General features: G+C 42.0%; 1 non-coding gene across 1 annotated transcript; it reads right to left on the bottom strand.

Annotated features, from left to right (window-relative positions):
* Positions 1-377: 377 nt before the first annotated feature.
* On the bottom strand, positions 378-484 carry LOC127117023 (small nucleolar RNA R71). Its single transcript, XR_007801785.1, has one exon. It is a non-coding gene; the product is annotated as a small nucleolar RNA R71 (small nucleolar RNA).
* Between the last annotated feature and the right edge of the window lie 5,965 nt (positions 485-6,449).

Here is a 6,449-nt window from a genome sequence, read left to right as displayed (position 1 = left end):
AAGTACCACAAAATCGTCCTCTTAAATTCTACGCTACCCCATCTCAACAAGAACCTCACAACAACATTGCTGCCCCTGCTATTTATCGAAACGATTTCGAGCTGAAACCCTCACTCTTATCTTCTGTCCAACAACATCAATTTGCCGGAAATCCAACAGAAGATCCTAATGAACACCTGACCAAGTTTGTGCAGTACGCGGATACTGTAAAAGCGAATGGTGTATCTCAAGATGCGATAAGAGTGCGCCTTTTTCCCTTCTCACTAAGAGACAGAGCTTGGGCTTGGTTGCAATCCTTGCCCTCCAACTCCGTTACAACATGGGAGGAGTTGAAGAACGTCTTCTTATCCCGATACTTTCTGCCGAGCAAAACTGCTATGCTGAGAGCTCAAATCAACGGATTTAGGCAAAAAGATATGGAATCTCTCTATGAAGCGTGGGAGAGATACAAGGACATGATGAGAATATGTCCACATCACGGTCTAGAAGACTGGGTGATCATTCACACTTTTTATAATGGGCTTCTGTATAACACAAGACTTACAATAGACGCTGCCGCGGGCGGTGCACTTATGGATAAGCCATACACTGAAGCCTATCAACTCATTGAAAACATGGCCCAAAACCATTGCCAATGGGGAGGTGAACGAACTCCAGTGGAAAAGTCCCAGACTAAGGGTGGAATGTACGAAATTAGTAGCCTTGACCATGTTCATGCGAAGGTAGATGCCCTTGTCCAAAAATTAGATAACTTGACCATACCACCCGCAGCCACCGTGGCTGCTGTAACTCCAAACTGTGAGCTATGTGGAAACCCCGAACACACTGCACAAGAATGTCAAATATTAGCAGGAGTCCCAACCGATCAAGTGAACTACACACAAGGAAATCCCTATTCTAATACTTACAACCCTGGTTGGAAAAACCATCCAAATTTCTCGTATAAGAATAACAATGCCCTGTATGCACCTGGCCAAACACCAGTTGTTCTGCCTGGATATCAAAATCCAGCTAATAATGCTCATAACATGCCTAGGAAGTCAAATCTCGAGTTGATGATGGAAAGCTTCATAGCTACTCAAGCTCAAACAAACAAGGACTTCTTGAACCAAAACATACATACTAGTGAGCAACTTAAACAACTAGCGAATAAAGTAGACGCCTTAGCCACCTACAATAAAATGCTTGAAACACAGATTTCACAAGTGGCTCAACATCAAGCATCTACAGCCGCTCCAGCTGGAACATTTCCTGGACAACCGCAACCTAATTTGAAGGGGCATGCAAATGCCGTTATACTGAGAAGTGGAAAAGAAGTAGATGGACCCGTAGATCCGAGACTCCAAAACCCTGCCATGTACCAAAAACCAGATAAAACCTTAACTGAGCAGGTGAATGAACCAAAGGAAACAAAAGATAATACCCAGGAGGCCAAAGAGAAAGAGAAACCTTATATGCCTCCACCTCCTTATAAACCACCCATTCTGTATCCTCAAAGACTCAAAAGTTCTAAAACTGTGAATCAATTTAGGAAATTTATTGAGCTTCTGAAGCAATTAAACATTACGATACCCTTTACAGAAGCCATCACACAAATGCCTTCCTATGCCAAATTTCTTAAGGAAATCCTATCCAATAAGAAAAAGATTGAGGATGACGAAATAGTTACACTTACTGCCGAGTGTAGCGCCATAATCCAGAACAACATGCCTCCCAAACTAAAAGACCCGGGTAGTTTCTCCATACCCTGTGTCATTGGAAAGTTCGTCATAGACAAAGCTCTATGCGATCTAGGAGCCAGCATTAGCGTAATGCCCCTAACCATTTGTAGAAGGCTTAGTATGGGAGAATTAAGACCGACAAAGATGTTCGTTCAATTAGCTGACCGCTCGATCAAATATCTTGTCGGTATACTAGAGAATGTCCCAGTTCGTGTAGGTCAATTTTACATTCCTACCGATTTCATAATCATGGACGTTAAAGAAGATGCCAGTACACCTATCATTCTAGGAAGGCCATTCTTGGCTACCGCCGGAGCCATAATAGACGTAAAGAGAGGTAAGCTGACATTCGAAGTTGGAGAGGAAAAGGTTGAATTCATCTTAACCTAATTCTTGCAAGCGCCAACTATAGACGACACCTGATATCTGCTTGATGTCATAGACGAGTGCGTGAGAGAAATGGAGATGGAAGAAACCATGTACTCTGAAATAATGAAAATCCAAATCCCTCTAATCCTTGAAGACAATAATTGGCATGAACCATACCAAAACGAAAGTCTAAGCGAATGCTTAGCACTTACACCCGACCACATGCCATGCCCAAAGAAACCTGACTTGGAACTAAAAACACTACCAAAGAACCTAAGATACGAATTCCTAGACACTGAACTGAAAAGACCAGTAATAGTCAACGCTGACTTAGGACAGATGGAAACCGAGAAATTACTAGATGTCCTAAGAAAATATCCAACAGCGTTAGGATATAACATCGCCGATCTAAAAGGAATAAGTCCTTCAATCTGTATGCATCGTATTATGCTGGAGGAAGACTGCAAAACCTCTAGAGAGCACCAAAGAAGGATCAACCCAATCCTAAGTACCGTAGTCAAGGATGAAGTAAAGAAACTTCTAGACGCTGGAATCATATACCCGATCTCAGATAGTCAATGGGTTAGCCCCGTTCATGTAGTACCCAAAAAAGGAGGTGTTACAGTTGTTAAGAACGAGAAGGGCGAATCCATAGCATAAAGAGTTGTGACCGGAAGTAGAATGTGTATTGACTATAGAAAACTAAATAAAGCCACTCGTAAAGATCATTTCCCTCTACCTTTCATAGATCAAATTCTTGAACGACTGGCTAAGCATTCTCACTTCTGCTATCTAGACGGTTATTCAGGATTCTTTCAAATCCCAATCCATCCTGACGACCAAGAAAAGACTACCTTCACATGCCCTTATGGTACATTCGCCTACCGACGAATGCCATTTGGCCTATGTAACGCTCCCGCAACATTTCAAAGATGCATGATGGTAATCTTCGCAGATTTTATAGATGACATCATGGAAGTCTTCATGCACGATTTTTCTGTTTGCGGTCAGAGTTTTGAAGGATGTCTATCTAACCTCGAAATGGTACTCGAAAGATGCGTGAAAGTAAACCTCGTTTTAAACTGGGAGAAATGCCATTTTATGGTTCAACAAGGAATTGTATTAGGTCACGTGGTATCTGACAGAGGAATTGAAGTGGACAAAGCTAAAATTGAAATTATAGAGAACCTTCAACCTCCGAAAACTGTTCGAGAGATAAGAAGCTTTCTAGGACATGCCGGTTTCTACCGACGTTTTATTAAAGATTTCTCAAAAATAACCAAGCCACATACAGGATTATTAATGAAGGTCGCTGACTTCATATTTGATGAAAAATGCTTAACATCGTTCAACCAACTGGAAACATCTTTAATCACCGCACCCATAATGCAACCACCTGACTGGAGACTACCATTTGAAATCATGTGCGATGCGAGTGATTACGCAGTGGGCGCAATACTAGGACAAAGAAAGGATAAGAAGCTTCATGCTATTTACTATGTGAGTAGAATGCTTGATCCTGCCCAAATGAACTACGCCACCACTGAAAAAGAACTTCTAGCTGTCGTGTTCGCATTGGACAAATTCCGTTCCTACCTGGTGGGGGAGAAAATTATCATCTATACCGACCACGCCGCTATTAGATATTTGTTAAGTAAGAAGGATGCCAAACCAAGACTTTTAAGATGGATCCTTCTCTTACAAGAGTTTGATTTAGAAATAAAAGATAAGAAAGGTATTGAGAACGTAGTAGCAGACCACTTATCTCGTATCGAAGGGAACAAGCCTGACCAAATCCCAATTAATGACGATTTCCCTTACGAACGACTCATAGCCCAAATGGAAAGTGAAATGTCTGAACTGACATTAAGCGATACCGAAATAGACGAATCCGTGGAAGACTTACACGCGAATGCAACTCTGCCATGGTATGCTGACTTTGTCAACTACCTAGCCGTCGGAGTACTTCCACAAGACCTATCTTATCAACAAAAGAAGAAGTTCTTTCACGGCCTAAAACAGTATTACTGGGATGAACCCCTTCTCTTCAAAAGAGGGATCGACGGTATTTTCCGTCGATGTGTTCTGGAAGATGAAATCGAAGATATAATCTCTAATTGCCATTCCGCCCCCTATGGAGGGCATGCAAGTACCTCAAAGACCTGCACTAAGATCCTGCGATCCGGCCTATTTTGGCCTACCCTATGGAAAGACGTCCATAACGCGGTTATAAAATGCGATAGGTGCCAACACACTGGCAACATCTCAAGACGCGATGAAATGCCACAAACAGGAATCTTAGAAGTTGAAGTCTTTGACGTATGGGGGATTGACTTCATGGGACCATTCTCAGCTTCTTTTGGTAATAAATAGATACTCGTTGTTGTCGACTATGTCTCAAAATGGATCGAGGCTGTAGCCTCTCCAACAAATGACACACGAGTAGTAATCAAGCTATTCAAAAATATTATCTTTCCCAGATTCGGTGTGCCGAAACTAGTAGTTAGTGACGGTGGCTCCCACTTCATATCGAATATATTTGGAAAACTCCTTCTGAAGTACGGAGTCTGACACCGCGTAGCAACACCGTATCATCCACAAACTAGCGGGCAAGTTGAAGTCTCGAATCGAGAAATAAAACAAATTCTTGAGAAGACCGTAGGAATATCCAGAAAGGACTGGTCATCCAAACTAAACGAAGATTTATGGGCCTACAGGACGGCTTACAAAACCCCGATAGGAACCACACCCTTCAAACTAGTTTATGGTAAATCATGCCACCTCCCTGTAGAACTGGAACACAAAGTGTATTGAGCAATTAAAACCCTTAACATCAACTACACTTCCTCAGGCGAGAAACGGATTCTGGACATCCATGAATTAGAAGAGCTCAGATTGGACGCTTACGAGAATTCCAGGATCTACAAAGAACGAACCAAAAGATGGCATGACAAACGCATCTCTAGGAAGGAGTTTAAAGTCGGCGACGTAGTGCTGTTATTTAACTCAAGACTTAAACTCTTTCCAGGAAAACTCAAATCTCGGTGGTCTAGCCCTTTCGAGATCACCAAAGTTCTCCCTAGTGGAGCGATAGAAATAAAAGGTAGAAATAGGGACCCTTTTGTAGTAAACGGGCAGCGCTTAAAGCATTATCATAATATAGAAAACAGAGACTATTCGAACAGTCTCAGACTCATAGAGCTGCCCGCTCAACCCCAAACCTAGTACAACGCGACACTACTGTCGAACTTCCGACATTAAACAAAGTGCTTAGTGGGAGACAACCCACCTTTTTCTCTTTTCGTTATTTTTCTTACTATTTTTTTTTCTCCTTTCTTTATTCTTCTTCTTTATTTTGTTTGCTCCCCTCTTCTTGATTCTTTGCAGTCACTCTTGTTGTTTCTAGTAACTAACTAAGACATATTGGATACTGACTAACAGGAAAATTACTAACTAGTTAGTTAATTACTTTCATCATGCAACAACCAGAGACAATTTTCAGAGGCCGAGTTCAACGCAGGCGGTATGATTATCTAGCCAGGAAGAATATGGCATTGACCATATATTATGATGGACCGACCATGGATAAATTAGGCATCCGAGATAGTATCCTATATATGTTTAACCAGCTGGGGTGGGAGAACGCAGCCATTAAGAGACGGTTTGTCACGTACCGTGCGCTAACCTTAGAATTCCTGAGTTCCCTTGTATACATCCCTGAACATGGTTACGGACTTAACAAAGGGTTAATATCCTTTAGATTATTTAGCATGGACTTCACATACACCCGTCGAGACCTTTCTGACCTCCTAGGATTCCCTAGCGGCCCTTTCATCTTTACTACCCGCCAGGAGGACCTTATCGATGACATTAATCTCGATGACTTCTGGGGTTGCATATCAGGAGAATCCAACCCAAACCTGAATGAGATGCACTCACAAAAGATCCATAACCCTGCTATACATTATTTTCATAAAATACTAGCCCACACCTTATTTGGTAAGGAAGAGAATAACACCTAAGTGTCCCGCGATGAACTCTTCATCCTGTTGTGTGTCGATCAAGGTCGCCAGGTCAGTATAGTGACATTCATGATGGAAAGATTTGTCCACCTTGCTAAGAATAACCATACCCCACTAATCATAGGAGGCCTAGTTACCATGATAGCAGACGCTATAGGACTTGTACGCCCACTTTATGACCTTATACCTTTTGGAAACATCCGCCCAATGGATATCGACTTTTGCTTTAATTGCAGAATCATAGGTAACATTGGGACGGATACCTTTGATTATCTAATCAGTAATGAAGTGGTTCGACTTTTCACCTTGCCTAACCATGAGAAAACGAGTGTTCACA

The sequence above is a fragment of the Lathyrus oleraceus genome, chromosome 1 (genome assembly GCF_024323335.1).
Source record: "Lathyrus oleraceus cultivar Zhongwan6 chromosome 1, CAAS_Psat_ZW6_1.0, whole genome shotgun sequence".
Taxonomy (NCBI): Eukaryota; Viridiplantae; Streptophyta; class Magnoliopsida; order Fabales; family Fabaceae; genus Lathyrus; species Lathyrus oleraceus.
This window is presented reverse-complemented; position numbering and strand designations above follow the sequence as displayed.